Below are 18,103 nucleotides of genomic sequence, written 5' to 3'. Positions count from 1 at the left end.
CACAAAACCAAAAGGACTTTGCATCCTCAGGCCGGCAGAGAAGTCCATTCAGCTCCGAGGGTTGCTCGAGAGGCCGTGTCCATTCCTTCTGTACATCTTCGTGGCTCCCGCCAGGTGCAAGTTTGGTTTTGGGTGGCGGGGGTCCATCTCCGCGGGCTCCCGTTCGAGCTGGGGAATGGAGAGTAAGGGAGCAAATACTGTGGTTTCGGGGGGCGAAGACCCCGAGGCAGGGTGAGGGGAGGAGTGAAGCCCGCAGGGACCAGATGCCCTTGGAGCACCGCGGAGGCCTCCCGTGTGGCCCTCCCGGGAGAATCGGGGGGGAAGAGCAGCCTCGGGCCTCCCCGGCGCCTGGAGGCAAGTCCGAGTTAGCGTGTTCAGCGCAGAGCCAAGGCCGGGCGGCCGAGCGCAGGACAGGGCAGGCACGTCGGGGAGAAGAGGGCCCGGGGGGACACAGGAGCAAGATCAGAGGCCTTGGGAGGCCGTGGGTTTGGGGCCCCGTGTGTTGGGAAAGCGGCAGAGAATTTGCAGCAAAGGAGTGATGTGATCCACGTGTGGTTTGGAAAACGGCTGGGCGTCAGGTGAAGGATGCTCCCCGAGAGCAGGTGGGGAGGCAGGGCCTGGATGGAGGCAGAACGAGGGCTTGAGGGGCAGGGCCGCACCTTGGGACGGGGAAGGGGGGGCTCCCATATTGAAGACACAAGCTGGTAGATTGAAGGGAAGTATAAGGAGAGAGACAGAAGGAATATTCCTGGTTGACTGTCCTATTCTGGTTTGGTTTTTGGTCCTGGGTCCGTGTGTCCTGATGCACAGGGCAGGGAGAATGTGGTCTGAGCTGCGGGAGAAACTGGAGGCTGTGCTTTGGACGGGCTGGGACTGAGGAGCCTTGTAGCGCCCCAAAGCCATTGGGGACACGGTGGACTGCTTGGTCGCGGTTCCCCAGCGACACGTGCGGCCGCAGACACGTTTGGGACTCCCAGGCGATGTGGCACTTGAGACCCCCTAGAGAGCACTGCCAGGGGATCCCTGAGAAACGGGCTCATTCGGGGAGCCAGATGCTACCCACATGGGCTGAGATGGGGAGGAAGGCTGGGGGCAAGGTGGCCCAAAAACCAAGGAGATAGTGAACAGCTGGCAAACACCCGGGGGGGAGCTGGTGTCAGGACTTGGGGGCTTGGATCCCTCGGGGACTGAGGACTAAGACAGGAGCCCTTCTGGAGAGAGTCACAGAGGCCCCAGGGCAGAGGGAAGGAGGAGCTTCATTTTAAAGAACAGAGAAGTGGGTGATAGCTGACAGGGGAGGTGGGGGTCAAGAGGTTTGTCTGGTTTTTGTTTGCTAACATGGGGCAGGGCAGATTGGCACAACCGTACCGGCAGCAAGTGGTGACATCTTTCAGCCAGGGGGAGATTGTCTCCTCTCTGTGGCAGGAACAGGAGCAAGACCAGGACCCTTCTGTTTGGCCGTGATCATAGAGAAAGGCTGTTCATTCCCTCCTGTCCAGATGCCTTAAAGGGAGGAAGATTCCAGGAAGCTGCAGGCACACAGACACACATGTACACATACATGCACACTAGCACACACATGCACACACATGTGTGCACACAAACGTGCGCACGCACACAATTCGATTCCAATGTCAAATTTCATTCCGATGTGGAAATCAGAGCAAATGTCCTTACGTTACTGGGTGGCCACATGTGGTGAGTGGCTACATCTGGGAGAGAACAGAAGTAGATGATCTCCTCCAACATGTTCCAGGGGGCAGCCCTGCTCCGCATCCTAAGGGAAAGGGTATTTTTAAAGAGAGATGAGCATGGCCAAGGAGGAGGTGTTTGTGGGAGAAGGGACCAAAGTAGACCTACAAGAGTTGGACTGAAGTCCTGAATGCTCTGTCACAGAAACATGGTGAAAGCAAGACCATGTGTTGGAAGAATTAGGAAACACTAAACACAGGTCACCCATGAGCACAGAAGGAATGAGCAGCAAACTGACCTCTACTAACCAGGATTTCAAGTAGGAGGGGAAAAAAAGGGAGGGGGGGAAGAAAACAGTAAAAATACAGTAGAGGCAACGCCAAGACTTACGTCTCAAAATTTTATTTGTGATTCAATTCTTGGTGGCTCTGAACAGGATTCCCTTGACACTAAGACTGTTTGGTAGTTTACAGAGGGGCTGTCCACCCTCTACCGCTTCCTGGAGCAGTGGCCCTATTAGCACCTAGAGGTGTGAATTCTGAGGCTCAAGAAGCTAGCTTCCCACAGCACAGAAGACCTTTGGGTCCCAGTTCAGTACTCTTGGGACCTCTGTGAGCTGGGGCGCGGAGGGAGGTGCTGACTAGGGTCTGGAGCACCCGGAGACTTAGTTCTGAGTAGAGAGGAGGGGTCCGTGCCAGCCCCATGTGGGAGCAGGACCAGGGCAGGGCTGGCAGGAGCAGCCACCTGGAACCTCCTGGCTCAAGGTCCAGGAACTGAAACACAGCGTTTGATCATGGTTACCGTCAGCACCATTTCAGTACATTCAGGATCAGATAGGACCTTCCAGACTTCCCCCAGGAATTCCCATAATTTTAAGACTCCTGTGTCCATGGAGAAATATTTTATGTGCTTTAAACAACCAACTTTCAGATCACAACTTCTGTAGGCTAACATCCCTAGAAAGAATTACATGGTTAACATTTTTCAAAGACTTAAGTAAATTTTAAAGCACTTACTCTGATAGGGATAGTCCTGGGGTTAAGCCTAAGAAGAATGTGTCATCTTATAAAAACTCATGTGAAAAAATCTGCTTTTCCTTGAATGAAACAATGTAGAAGTGTTATTCACAAGTCTTTTTCTCCTTAGATGATAAATGAAGATAGGTCTTTAATATCTCCTAATGCTAGATCCCAAAGGATTCTGTTATTAGGTGATGAGAATTAATTACCCCCCAAGATTTCCCTTTTTGTCTTGGCTGCCAGGAGGCTCCTAGCAAAATGCACCCAGTTATTATAGTGTGAAGCTTTCATGGGGAGGAATGTTAACACTGAGGCCAAAGAGAATCATGAGGATGAGAGGCAGGATATAGGGGATAGAACAGTGACTTTGACTCTGGCTCAATCCCTACATATTTTTTTTAAGATTTATTTATTTATTTATGATAGACACAGAGAGAAAGAGAGGTAGAGACACAAGAGGAGGGAGAAGCAGGCTCCATGTCGGGAGCCTGACGTGGGACTTGATCCCGGGACTCCAGGATTGCGCCCTGGGCCAAAGGCAGGCGCCAAACCCCTGAGCCACCCCTGGATCCCCTCAGTCCCTGTATTTAGCTGAGTGGGATCAGAAACTATGCTTTATCAATTACCCTACATAACATCAGACTATTACCTTAAGTAAGTATTAGAACACTGATTTATTGACTTATGGTGGCAATAAGCCCTAAGAGCCAGAATGCTCCAGCCTGGGATCCACAGAAAACTCTTTTCTGGTATTGAGACATCTCAGAGGCCCACACTGTTATCAGAAGGTTCTTAAGGAACACGAAATGAAATGGAGCCAAACGGAAATAAATGTTTAAAGGGTGTGTTATGCAGACAACAGCTCACATCATTGAGATACTCTTGCTGCCCGATTAAGAACATTTTCCTAGTGATAGAAATGCTTTTGCTTCTCACACTTTATCTCTTTCCCTCTCTGCAGAGCCACACATTACTAAAATATGATTTTCGTAAACCACTACACCATACACGTCAGCCCCCTCTCTGAATTGTCCTGGGATGTGTTTCCATCACCAATGTTATGAGAGTTCTGTACCAGGAACACCCCCTTCACCTCTAAGTTCTTGGAGGGGCGTGACCCTATCCGTGCGTCACACCTGTGTTACCATAAGCAATCTCAGTTCAAAGCCACATAACTGAACTCTGCAATCTTAAAATGAAGCCTTCACCATTCAGCAAATGATTGCTTTAGTTATTATATTAATAGTACACAGACAATTGGTATACTTTTAAAGTCAGGGAATCTTTTTTTAAAAAAAAGATTTTATTTAATTATTCATGAGAGACACCAAGAGAGGCAGAGACACAGGCAGAGGGAGAAGCAGGGTTCTCGCAGGGAGCTCAATGAGGGACTCGATCCGAGGATCATGCCCTGAGCAAAGGCAGATGTTCAACTACTGAGCCGCCCAAGTGTGCCATCAGGGAATCTTTTAAAAAATAGACTCCATATCTTGCCTTTCATCAAAATGATCTATTTCCTTGGGGTAACTGGGCGATGGCACTAAGAAGGGCGCTTGATCGGATGAGCACTGGGTATAATACTATATGGTGGCAAATCGAACTTCAATAAAAACAAATTTTTAAAAAAGATTATTTCCTAAAGGATGAGAGCCATCTTCTATTTCAGAAGAATTACTACCAGAAACTGTTTGTGAATACTTTTCCAGCTAAAGGTCCAGTGACTGTAGATTATATTTCATATAACACAATTATGTTACATGGCGTTGTTTGAGCAGTCCCCTGAATGCGTGGAATTTGTCCTGCCACTGCAAGGAGTATTTTTGAAGACCTATGCCATGCTACATGCTTTGGGGGAACATCACAAAGTCTAAGATGGCATCCCTGGCTTAAAAGTTTTTGTCTCCGAAAGCTTTATAAGAATCCCCCCATCCCATCCCCATGGGCACCGTGCTGGGGCTGGGGCGGCCACCTGGGATCTGGCAGGTGGTGGGTGGCCCTGATGTCCTACTGCGGTGGGAGGTCGTCACCGTGGAAACGGTGGCGCTGGGGGCGGGGAGAGGGGAGCCACCTGCCAGGAGAAGGAGGTCTGCCCTTTGAGACATGGCCACAAGGACAGAGGGGTCCGCAGTGAAAAGGGCATGTCCTTTAAAAGGAGGGGATTTAACTGGCAGAGACAGAACTGGGCAGAGACAGAACCAGGTTGACCCGGAGCGCAAGGGGCCGGCGGGTGTACACCATGAGCGTGACCGTGACCGTGACCGTGACCGTGACCGTAATCGTGGATGTGGCTGTGGACTTCCAGCAGCAGCAATGGGGTGGCCGGTGTCGCCCCTGCGGTGCGCCTCTTCCTCTCCTTGCCCTGGGCCGTTGGGCCCAGCACGGGAAAGCTCTTTCTGTGTATCCGCCCGGCTTCGGACGTCTTTGTGTATTTATTTGACCTCTGACTCTTCTCGTAGAGACTGAACACGGGGAGTATTTCCTCCTCTGCGAAACCTGTTCATAAAACCCAATCAACAGGTTTTTTGCTGTTGATCAAATCACATTGATTCAACGATCGGCGAATTTGCAGGTGTGATGGTGAGGACACGGATGCCTCTGAGGGCTTTCGGTTGTGACAAAAAGTTTACGCCGCGTGTAAACTCTGCATAGGGACTCTTCTTGGAAAGGACCCCATTCAAAGAAAGCCAAAGTTGCAGGAAGTTTCCATCCCCATTGTTTTTGGTGCTGGCTTTCCCCGAAGTTACCTTTGCTGCACACACACTCCCTTTTTGATGGTGGTGGCGGCTGGTCTACAACTGAGGCGGGTGCCCTGGGGTCCCTCCCTTTCTCTGCTGGTCACCAGGCTGCTCCCTCTTTCTCTGAAGGAGCAAAGCAGGTCCCTCCAAAGCTGTTGTCATTGTGTGCGTCTGCTCATTTGGCGGTGGGTGTTGCTCGAGGACCACAGCCAACAACACCCACAGTGTTTGCTGGCCCAGAGCCTGCGGACTTGAGTCCGTTCCCAAACATATAGGGAATTTCTCTGTTAGGGACAACATATTGTTGTGTGTGACACTGCCACAGCCGACTCTACTCCCTCCTTGATGTGCGTGTGAAGAGTATGTTTGGGTTCGTGTAAGAGAAAGTGCTAGAAGCTGTGTTTTAGGTGACTTGACTACTTCTGTAGCTGATGGCTCCATCCATTCTGGGTGATCTGATTCTGTGGCGTGAGAAGTCACATCCTCACTGCTGTGGGACTAGCCACCTTCACTCCTTCTTAGAGAATCTCAAGAAAGTTTTTTTAAAATTTTATTTATTTATCTTGAGAGAGAACGAGAGAGCAAGAGCAGTGGTGAGGAGCAGAGGGAGACGGAGAAGCAGGCTTCCCGCTGAACAGGGAGCCCAATGCAGGACGCGATCTCAGGACCCTGGGATCATGACCTGAGCCAAAGGCAGACGCTCAGCTGACTGAGCCACCCAGGTGCCTTCAAGGGATTTGAAAGCAAGGAGAAGTAGGCTGGATGGGCCCTAGCTGGCTTCTCAACCCCCACGCCATCCCCTGGCCCTGAGCGAGGGTCGGGGAGAGGGCACCAGAGGGAGTGAGGGGCAGTTGCTGGAAGGGGTGGTGGTCAGGAGTCACAGAGGGAGGTAGGAGGTCCCGAGGAAGGTCAAGTCACATTTTATTGCTTTTGGCTTCAGCCCAAGATTTACAGAGCAAAGAGCAAGGTACAGCATGATCTTTGGAGTAACAGCAAGTTGCTTTCTGAGCGTTCAAAAAATGTAATATTTCATATCTGTGTTCCCAAAAGAGCATCAGAGCAGCATCCGTGTTGCTTTAGCTCCTTGTCTGCAAGAACTCTGGAACTCATCTGTGAAAGCTTGCAGCTCATAAACCATCTCTCCTATTCGTCGTCTTTCTCTGGAACTCATGAAGGGGAAACAGTAAATGAGCAGCAAATACATGACCAGAGGCTGCCTGGGTGCGTGCCACCCCTGTGTTCTTCTTATTGTTTTACACACATAGGCCTTTGTACGGCTCTCGGACCTGGCGCGCTGGCACACATGCTTTGGCCCCGCTGGCCCACACCAAGCAGAGGCCATGGTAGCCCCAGCCCCGCACTCCTGATGCAGAACCCCTGCCACGAGGTAGCTCCAAGAAAGGAGCGTGGCCCTGTCATCCCGGACCCCACACCAGGTGTAGGATGACGTGACTGCAGAGTCTGAGTTACACTGTCACACTCAGGGAGAGGTTACAGTTTTGTCTGATTAGGAATAATTATTTGCAAGGAGGCAAACAACCCCGAGAGCCCGGCCTTTAAGGCACAACACGGTCTTCCCCTCTCCAGAGCGAGCTGGTGTTTTATAAGTGCAGGACGGGCACTTGACTTCTAAAAGACCCCGACTATTTGTCTGAAGTGTTTCAGGTTGGGTGGGCAGATTGAAGAGCAGGGGGCCTCCGAGCGTGTGCGGGGTACCAAGGATTATTGCAGCGGATTATCATCGACCTGCTTATTTTCACTGTCTGACCTTTCCCAGAGCAAGTCCTGGTCCTGGGCGTTAGATCTTGTGTAGTAAGACTATCAGAGTGCCTGTGTTCACAGGGTTCCAGTGCAGATTAGATGAGAGAGAGTGCATTGTTGTAGTGAGCCGGAGTGGTGATGCTCCTCTCCTAGAGCAGCGATGCTCCTTCTTTGGAGCGGCCATGCTCCTCCCCTAGAGAGGCGGAGCATCTTCCTGGGAGAGGTGGTGCTTCTCCTCTGGAGAGGCAGTCCTCCTTCCCCAGAGCAGCGGTGCTCCTCCCCCAGAGAGCGGTACTCCTTCCCCAGATTGGCTGTGCTCCTCCCTTGAAGCAGCCGTGCTCCTTTCCCTGAGGCAGTGCTCCTTTCTGGGAGAGGAAGTGCTCCACCCCTGGAGAGGTGGTGTTCCATCTCCAGAATCGTGGTGCTCCTCCCTAGAGCTACAGTGCTCCTCTCCCCAGAGCTGCAGTGCTCCACCCCAGAATAGCCATGCTCCTTCCCTGGAGCAATGGTGCTCCTCAGCCCAGAGCAGCCATGCTCCTCCCCTGGAGCAACAGTCCTCCTCCCCCAAGAGCTGCGGTGCTCCTCCCTCCAGAGCAGTGGTGCTCCTCCCCAGAGTAGCCATGTTCCTCCCCTGGAGCAATGGTGCTCCTCAGCCCAGAGCTGCCGTGCTCCTCTCCCCAGAGTAGCCATGCTCCTCCCCCCAGAGCTACAGTGCTCCTCCCCAGAGTAGCCATGCTCTTCCCCCGGAGCAACCGTGCTCCTCCCCCCAGAGCTGCGGTGCTCCACCCCAGAGTAGCCATGCTCCTCCCCTGGAGTGATGGTGCTCATCAGCCCAGAGCTGCCGTGCTCCTCTCCCCAGAGTAGCCATGCTCCTCCCCCCAGAGCGGCGGTGCTCCTTCCCGGCTGACGTGGAAACCGCAGCTGTCTGGAGGGGGAGAGGCGGGCTGCCAGCTCCGGTTACGCAGCGCATGACTGACGGGTGCCTTTGTCTTGTTCTGCTTTTCACTCCTTTGGATTTTGTAATGCTTGTCAGCTTAGCACATTCACAAGCGTGCCACACGCTGTCACTCTCCCACGGAGAATTAGTGGCTCTGAGCTCCGTGTCTTGACACACCAATGGATTTCTGAAATGTTACCGAAAATGCCCCTCTTCTTCGCCAGGCTCTGTGCACCTGCGTCCCGAGAAGGGCAGCTCGCTGGCACTTCCGCGCGGGGCGCCAGCCGCCCAGGTTGTGCGGGGCTGCTGCAGGCCCACGTGCCGGAGATTAGTATCAGTCCCTTAGGGTCGGCTGTGAGGCCCTTACTCAGGCAGAAAGCCCATTGACGTCAGCACCCGGGGAACATGGTCTGACTTCAGTGTAAGTGAAACGTGGTCACTGTCACAAGGAAACGGGGAAAGGGCAGGGTGTTTATGGAAAATTGCATTTTAAAAATGTACCTGTTTTCTGCTTTGCATGGTTTTCCTTTGCACTCAGTTGCACGCGGATCTTATCCCAAAGCCGACTTCACCTCAGGGAGCGTTCTGGATTCACCCAACCCTGCCCCCGGCCCTGAGGCAGCTCCCCCCCACCCCCATCAGGGGCTCAACTACTGTGCCACTGGAGGGAAACTACCCGTACAGGCCTCACACGGCTGAGCCGGCCCTGTGTGCTCCCAGCAGCATCCTCCCCACCCCTCCTCTGCCCCGGGCACTTAAGCTCCAGGCCCCGGGGCCACAGGGCTCCCTGCTCCCTGTGCAGCACCTTCTCTTTGGCACGTGAGGACCCTCCTCCCGCAGAATCTCCCTCTTGGAGTTGCTCTGGCAGTTGTTCTTCAAAACCCACCTTAAGTCCACGAAGTCTTCCCAGAGCCCACGCCACACACACGTCCAGGTGCATGCCCGCACACACGCCCACATGAAGCCACATGCACACACTCGTGCACACACACCAGGAAGAGTAGATCATTCTCCCCTCCCGACAACTAGAGCCTTTGTTCCTGCATCTGCAGTGCTCTGCGACTATTCATGTCCCCCCTCCTCCCCTTCTCCAGACTGTGACTTCCTGAGGGTGGAAGCTACCTTACTTGCTTCTGTACCCCTGCTACCAAGCACAGGATCCGAACATGCTAGAAATTCAACATAAGCGCTTTTGTAGAACCAACGTAAACTGCATAGTCCGAGCTTGAACCGGTACAGAGCTGCCCAGGGGCCTGCATTCCCAGAAGTCTCCTGAAAAAGTGCAAAGACCAGTGACAGGGACTCATTGTGTTGTTGGCTTTCTGGGTCTGCGCACAGTCAGAGGACAAAGGAGACACACCGGCAGAAAGCATGGAGCCACCCAAGACTGAGGCGGCTTCCCTGTACCTAAGCTTCTGAAGTCAGGACTGGCGTCTGAACCAAATACCCCTCCTTCCGTCTGCCTGCAACAGGCGGAGGCTAACAATCTGCTTATTCCACATACGCAGGGCATTTGACTGGGTAACTCTAACCCGTGAGGCACAAAGGAATTCAGTCCCACAAATGGGACCTCTGTCCCTGTCCTCCGGCTATCACACTGACCCAATACCAGTGTCTCACAAAATGGGTCGAATAGCCTACAGTTTCCCAGCCAGTGCTGCCAACCACGTTGCGTCAATAAACACGTCAGATTGTGTCACTTTTGTTCACTGGTATCTCCCTGTAAAATCATCGGCCCAGTAACCTCATCCTCTATCTAAGGGAAAGACTCATATGAATACGAAACACTAACTTTTTCCTCAGGGGTTCTCCTAGGGGTACAGGGACACTAGCAAGTTGAATGATTTAAATGTTATTTTGAAAACAAAGATACACTGATGATAAAACACTTCCTGTGATGGTAAACTTGCTAAATACGCCTCGGAAGATGGGATTTCATTCCAAGCACAATTGGACTCCAAGCACGATCCTTCTAAAACCAGGCATAAAACGGCACAGGACATGGGGTGCCTGGGTGGGTGGCTCAGTTGGTTGAGCGTCCCACTCTCGATTTTGGCTCATGTCATGATCTCAAGGTCATGAGATCGAGCCCTGTATCGAGCTCCGTGTAGGGCTCCACACTCAGGGCTGTGCCTGCTTGAGAGTCTCTCTCTCTCTCTCTCAAATAAATAAATAAAATCCTTAAAACTCTATAGGATGTACCATGTAAGCTGTAGCAAAAGATAATTTAAATTTAAATCTAATTTTTTCCAGTCCCCAATCTATATAATATATTGGGCAATAAATGGCATTTTAATTTTCTCCCCCTATATGATGTTATCTCAAAAAGCTACTGTGTACATACACATACTGTGCATGTGCTGATGTCAGGAGCCCCTAAGTGGGGCTATCTTTTTTGGAAACAGCTTTATTGAGATACAATTCACCCGTTAGAAACACAGAACTCCATGGGTTTCACCATATGCATGAGCATGTGCAGCCATCACCATAGTCGATTTTAGAACATTTTCATTATTTCAAAAAGAAACCTCATGCTCTTTAGTTCCATATCATGCCCCCCCTCCCTCACCCCTCTTGCTCTCATATCCCTAAACAACCAGGAATTGGCTTTGTCTCTATAGGTTTTCCTATCCTGGACTTTCATGTGAATGGGATGTCATCGTGTGTCTTTTAGGTCTGGCTTCTTTCACTGAGCATCATGTTTTCCATGCTGTAGCAGGTGTCAGTACTTCATTCCTTTTATGAATAAGTAATTCCCCATTTCATGGATATGCCATTTTTTGTCTGTCCATTCATCAACTGAGGGACATTGGGTTATTTCCATCTTTTGGCTATTGTGAATAATACTGGTAGGAACCTTTGTGTTCCAGTATTTGACTTCACTAATTTCCTGTTTTGTCTTTCTGTTCTCCATTTTAGTCATCTCCACTTGAATCCTTGTGATTCCCTCCTTCTTCAAGCACAATTGGCTCTTCCTTTTCCTGTGTCTTAAGATGGGAGCTTAGGTTATTGATCTGAGACCTTTTTGCTTTATTGATCAGACATTTGCAGCTATAAATTTCCCTCCAAGCACTGCATTAGCTGCACTCATAAGTTTTGACATGTTGTGTCTTTATTTTCATTCATCTGGAAGTATTTTATGATTTCCCTTGCATTTCTTCTTTGACTTCTTGGTTGTTCGGGAAAGTGTTCACTTTTCTCATATTTGTGGGTTTTCCAAATTTCTCCATGTTATTAACTTCTAATTTTATTCCATCATGGCCAGAGAAAATACTTTCCATCATTTTTATTCTTTTGAACTTACTGATGTTGTTTTATGGCCTGGCATATGGCCTATCCTGCAGGATGTCCCAAGTACCTTTGAGAAGACCTGCTGCCATTAGATGGAGTGTTCTATATATATTGGTTAGATCTAGTTGGTTCATACAGTTATTCTTCTATTTCCTCATTGATCTTCTGTCCCACTGATCTATCCATTCTCGAAGTTCAGATATTGACATTTTTAACTATTATTGTTGAATTTTCCAATTTTGTCTTCAATTCTGTCAATTTTTGGTTCATGCAGTTTGGTACTCTGTTGTTAGGTGTATATGTCTTTGTATTAGTTATAGCTTTCTAATGGATTGACATTTTCATCATTATAATATGTCCCTTTTTATTTTAAGGAATATTGTGTTGTTGTTTTAAAGTATATCTTATCTGATACTATTATAGTCTCTTTTACTTTCCCATGGTGGCTGTTTGCCTGACACATCTTTTTCAGTGTTTCACTTTAAACCTATTTGTAGGGATCCCTGGGTGGCTCAGCAGTTTAGCACCTGCCTTCAGCCCAGGGCGTGATCCTGGAGACCCGGGATCGAGTCCCACATCGGGCTCCCTGCATGGAGCCTGCTTCTCCCTCTGCCTGTGTCTCTGCCTCTCTCTCTGTCTGTGTCTCTAATGAATAAATAAACAAATAAAAATCTTTAAAAAAAATAATTTAAAAAACCCTATTTGTATCTGAATCTAAAGTGTGTCCTCTTTAGACAATGAATAGTTGGGTCATGTTTTGTTGGGTTTTTCTTTTTTGGTCTACTCTAACAATCTCTGCCTTTTGGTTGGATTGTTTAATCCATTTACATTTAATGTAATTATTCATATAGTTGGATTTATGCCTGCCATTTTCCTTTATTTTCATGGCTCTCATGTCTTTTTTGTCTATGTCTCTTTTTCTATACTCTTTGATATTGAGTGAATATTTTCTCTTTTTTTAAGATTTTATTTATTTATTAGAGAGCATGAATGGAGAGGAGGGGCAGAGAGAAAGGGAAAAGCAGACTCCTCACTGAGGAGTGAGGAGTCTCCTCAGGCTCCTCAGCCTGACACAGGACTTGATCCCAAGACCCCAAGATCATGACCTGAGCCAAAATCAGATGCTTAACTGACTAAGCCACTCAGGCACCCCTCAGTAAATATTTTTCTAATGTATAATTTTAACTTCATTGATGATTATTTTCACTCTATTTTTTTCTTTATGATTTCAAATCTGTTGCTTTTTCTACTATATCAGGCTACGTCTCTTATTTATGATTTTAAATAGTATTCTCTCTATATGGCCCCAGTCTAGGTTGCTTACCTTATCCTTAGGTAGAATTACTAGGATTACTTATTACTATTACTAGGATTATTTGTTCCAGTTTTCATTTTTTATAACACTGGGAAAACAACCAGAATTTAAGGCTTAATATAGTGTTTCTGTAGACATGAGATTGCTAACAGCAGATCCAAGGAGTCTGCTGATTCTCCTGTGGCTGCTCAACCAAAAGTGCCTTAAGTAACTAGTGTTATTATCAAATACTGTCCTTGGTGTTTAGGGGAGGCAGACGGAGTACTTAAAACTCAGATACTAAGGAAACAGGAGTGGGGGGTAACAATAGGAAGTTGGGGGCTGAGGGGGAAAAGAAAGATTCACTTCATGAGATTAATTGTATAAAGTGACACCTGAAGAATAAGATAATTCTCTTAGGTGTTTATTCTAAAGGGCTGATAGGAACCAATACTCAATTCTCTCAGCAAGAATGGTTGACTGGGAGTAAGACTGGCATGTTTTCTTTTTATCTTTTCCCCTGTACTTATTTTTTTTTATTATGGTAAAATAAACACAACATAAAATTTACCATTTCAACCACTCTGAATACTGTTCCATTGTAAGTATCCATCACAATTAGTTTATCCATTCATCCATCAGCAGACACTTGAGTTGCTTCCACCTTTTGGCTATTATGAATGCTGCGATAAGCATGGGTATACGAATATCAGTTTAAATCCCTGCATGCACATCTTTTGGACATATACAGAGAAGTAGAACTGTTTAAAGTGTTGAGAAATTGCCATGCCATTTTGCATAGTAGTTGCATCATTTTACGTTTCCACCAGCAATGACCAGAGGCTCTTAATTTCTCCACATCTTTGTCAATAGTTGCTGTTGTTTGGGGTTTGTTTTTCCTTTTGTTGTTTTTTGTTTGTTTGTTTGTTTGTCTTGTTTGAGAATAGCCATCCTAATCAATGTTAAGTGGTCACTCTATTTTTTTTTTTAGTTACTTTTTAGTGGTTACTCTAGGGCTTACCATATACATCTTAACTTGTCAGAGTAGCTTCAAATTTGTGCTAGCTTAATTCCAGTGTTATATAGGACTGTTATTCCTATATAGCTCTGCTCTCTTTCTACTTCTTTTATGGTGTTGTTTTACATATTACATCTATTGTATTACAAACCCAAACACACATTCTTATAATTATCACTTTGCCATCATCATTTCCTTAGCAATTATAGCTCTGATCCCACTCATTTCCTTTGTGCAGTTGTTGGCAAATATGTTACAGTTGTATTATATTTCTATATGTTATAGGTCCAACAACACATGGTATACCTAATATATTATAAAATCATTTTAAGCAACTGCTTTTTAGGTGAGCCAAGAAAGGAGAAAAATATTCATTCATAGTGTGTTTTACAATTATACAATTACTTTTAACAGTGGTCTTTACTCATGTGGATTAGAATTATAGTATTCTGCCTAAAGAACTTTCTTTAGCATTTTTCATTAAATGTCTCTGGTAGCAACAAGTATCTCAGTTTTTGCCACGGGAAAGGGCTTTATTTCCCCTTTATTTTTTAATATACTTTTGCTAGGAGTAGAATTTTGTCGACAGTTTCGTCTTCCTTCAAGCACTTAGAATACATTATTCTACTGCCTTCTGGCCTCCATTGCTCCTGATGAGAAGTCAGCTGTTAACTTGTTGGGCTTCCCTGGGATATGCAGTGCTTTTCTCTTTCAAGATTTTCTTCTTTCACATTTAGCATTTTTACTATGCTATGTCTATTTGTGGGTTTCTGAGTTTATCAGATTTGGAATTCATTGAGCTTTCTAGGTGTGTAGATAATTGGTTATTGTTTTTCAAGAAATTGGGAGAGTTTTAGCCATTATTAATTTGAATCTTTTTTTCTTCTCTTTTCTCTCCTTCTAGTCCTTTATAAGTGTGTCAGTGTGCTTAATGATACTTCACTTTTCTTTGAGGCTCTGTTCATTTTTCTTTATTCTTTTTTTCTCTGTGTTCCTTCAGTTTGTAAAATCTCTATCAGCCTATTTTGAGTTTGCTAATTCTTCCTCCTGCTGGCTCATATGTAGTGTTGAGCCCCTAGCCTAGTTTTTTTTTGTCCATTTCACTTGCATAATTTCCACCTGGTTCTTTTCCACAATTTTTCTTTCTTTATTGATACCCTGCATGTGATGCAACATTGTCACACCTTCTTTTATTTCTTCAATTGTGGTTTCCTGTAGTTCTGTGAACATATTTATAGAGACTTTGAAATATCTTGCTAAATCTGACATCTGATTATTCTTCAAGTAGTTTCCATTACCTTCATACTTTTTGCTTTCTCTTCTCTTCCCCACACCCAGGATATGGGTTATACTTTCCTGTTTTTCTCCATGCCTCATATTTTTTTGTTGGAAATTGGATATTTCAGATAATATAGTAACTCTATACTGATCCTCCCTCTGCCCAGGGCTTGTTATCGTATTTGTTTGTTTATTTGTTCTTGTTCTATTACTGGCTGGACTATTTTAGTGATGCCTATTCTTTCTCTCTCTCTCTCTCTTCTCTCTCTCTCTCTCTCACACACATACACACACATAGGCAACACAAGCCTCTGATAAGGCTCCTTAGAGAGAGAGCCAGCACCGCTCTGGGTATGCAATCACCTGGGGGGCAGAGGTGCTGGTGGGGGCCTTTCCCTGCTTTTCTTGTCCACACAGAGCTGTTAAACTGCACTAATGCCTTGCTGGCTGACTGCTCACTTGTTTTCAGCAATGCCCTGGGGCATACATTGCTTCACAAGCTAATCCAATCAAATTCTGGCTCCTTTAAAGGAAAAGTTTCTGAGGTCATGTTTGATATTCTGACCCTAGGAGGGCTCCTGCCAGCTGCCTTATTTCCTGGTTCCCTCCTGCAAGCTAGCCAGCTGTAGTCTGGGCTGTCTCTTCCTTAAAATCACGAATGTCCCTCCAGTCACCCTCTCAGCACAAACTCCACTGTTCTTGAGAACACCCCCTGGGGTTATACTTCTCCAGGCCCTGCTGCAGATGGAGTCAGTGCCTTGAGCAGACACAGAAGCTCTATGGGTTAGACCAGGTAACATCTCTGAGGCCAGGCTCCGGGGCTTAGAGTGGGACAGGGGTGGGCTTCTCACCAGGTGACACCTCCACTCTAGCTTGTGGGAGAAGAGGGGTAGAGGGCAAGCAGAGGTCTCCTTGCTAGCCTTTCAGAGCCACCCTACCCAGCTAGGGAAGGACAACTGGGCCCAGGGTTTTCAGCCTACCCCAGGCAAGGGAAAGCCTCTCTTCCATGGGGGCATCTGGGCAGAAGGAAGGAGATCCCACCCCTCAGCAGAGGCAGCTGGGAGCAGAATGAGAAACCCTGAAGTCTTCTCCTGGGGAAGAAAGCCCTATGACTGACAGCTGGGGGTGGGGAGCCCTGTTTCTGGCAGCCACGTCTGGGGTGAAGTCTCCACTCCTCTGAGCCCAGGACTGAGATGCCACCTCAACTCAGATACCACAGACACTGGCCTTCTTAACAAATTTCCATAGATTTTCTTAAATAGATGTTCCTTCATTTGCTTTGTGCCTTCAGGACCTTTTCCAGAGGCTTTCAATGTTTGGCGTTTTGTAACAATCTTCAGTAGCTTTGCTGGGAAGGAGGCCGCAGAGCTCCTCACACTGCCATGCTGGAAGTCCATCTTAAATGACACACTGTTAGTATTATGCATATTGTTTTTCTTATGGGAACAACCCTCGTTTGTGTCTCTATATAAAAACATTGGTCACTCCAAGGGAAAATGTGTTACAGAAATGGGGCTGTAAGATAAAAATCATTTTTTCATTGACTTCATTTTCAAATAAGAGATTGCTTCCTGGGGGGAACATCACATAATTGATCATATTGAAGGCTGTGGCAAATGCAGGGAGAAGCTGCCAACTTTAACACAATTTGTTAAAATTGGGCTTTTAGGGAGTTCACATTCTCAGTGAGTAGGTTTGGTTCGGTTTTATTCTGGAGCTTGATGTGCATCTTCTCTTTACCACCAAAATTCTGTTCCCATCCATCCCCTGTCCCAAATAGTTTAACAGCAAACAAAACCAAACCATATTGGGTGGATTTTTGACTCAGAGAAGCAGATAGCTGGACAACAGCTTAGAGAGCACGGAGGAGTGTAGTCTCCTACCCTCCTGTAAATGAAGAAGACGTCCTCGTGGCCGTGAGGCCAGGGCACGTGTGAGTGTCCTTCTCTCCTGTTCCCTGTGCTGCTGTCTGCTCTCCGTTCCACCTGCCACTGTCACAAGACACTTCTGGATGTGAGGTTGAGGAGCAGTGGATGCTAACCTCTAGCACCACTTGATTCAACAGTATTGTTGATGGATCTGACTTCCACTCCAGCAGTGGCAAGTCACTCCGGACCCCTCTACACTGTCGGTCCCTCCCACCCCCTGGATTTCCCAGCAGGCTCCCCGAAGTGAGCTGCCCACCCTGCCCCAACTCACAGTGCCTGTGGCCATTCCAGTGAAACACGGTGCAGATGGCCTGGAAATTGGTTAATTACAAGGTTGAGGATAATGTTTTAAAAATAAATAAATAAAGGGATTCTCTACTTCTCTGATTTTGTTGTGTATTTAACTTATGGTGAGATGTACCTGTACCCTGGCCCCGAAGGCAGGAAGCCCATCATATAATGAGTCATCTTTTTTTCTAGTTTATATTGCATTACATGCCTTGAATTATGTGTTATCTAACATTATTGCACATCGTGTTGTGTGGTTTTATGAGACGTTTCAACTTGTATCCATTAAAAGTAAAATATTTACTTCAAACTGGTTTTATCAAAGTCAGAATACATTGTGGAAAAATCATATAATAAGTTGATTTCATATAATTGTATGTTAGCTGGTAAAAAAAAAAACTTCTGAAAACTTTTGTGAGCTTTACGAGAACAGCAGGCATTATTTGAAGTCTGAAAACTGTTTAAGGAGTTGTGGTTGTGTTATTTTACCTTCTTGCCTCTTGTTAATTGGAGCCAGAAAAAAATTAACCCTGAGAATGAATTTAGTGAACCCCGAGATGTGGAGATTACAAAGCCATCCTTTTCCATTCAGGGGCATCGTTCCAACAAATCAGGTCCTCAAAACCAATCACTGAACGACTTTTACAATAAGTACAAGTTTTTAAATAACAGCATAAAGAGAAGCCATGATGATAATGTGGAGTATTAGACGTGTCTGCTATATCTTTTCTAAAAAATTCACTGCAGTTTTAAACGTTTCACTTACTCATGATTTCACAGGATATTCCCCCCAAACAATAAAAATCTGAACTAACCACTGAGTAGGAATCCACAGTGAAACTAGAATCCACCAAAGCCGGTA

The 18,103-nt window shown here is 46.8% G+C and overlaps 1 protein-coding gene across 2 annotated transcripts in view; it reads left to right on the top strand.

The window, feature by feature from the left end:
* Nucleotides 1-18,103, top strand: part of PDE10A (phosphodiesterase 10A) — a 590,722-nt gene that overhangs the window by 246,172 nt on the left and 326,447 nt on the right. The gene's annotated exons all lie outside the window — the stretch shown is intronic.

Source organism: Canis aureus, chromosome 1, assembly GCF_053574225.1.
Source record: "Canis aureus isolate CA01 chromosome 1, VMU_Caureus_v.1.0, whole genome shotgun sequence".
NCBI lineage: Eukaryota > Metazoa > Chordata > Mammalia > Carnivora > Canidae > Canis > Canis aureus.
This window is presented reverse-complemented; position numbering and strand designations above follow the sequence as displayed.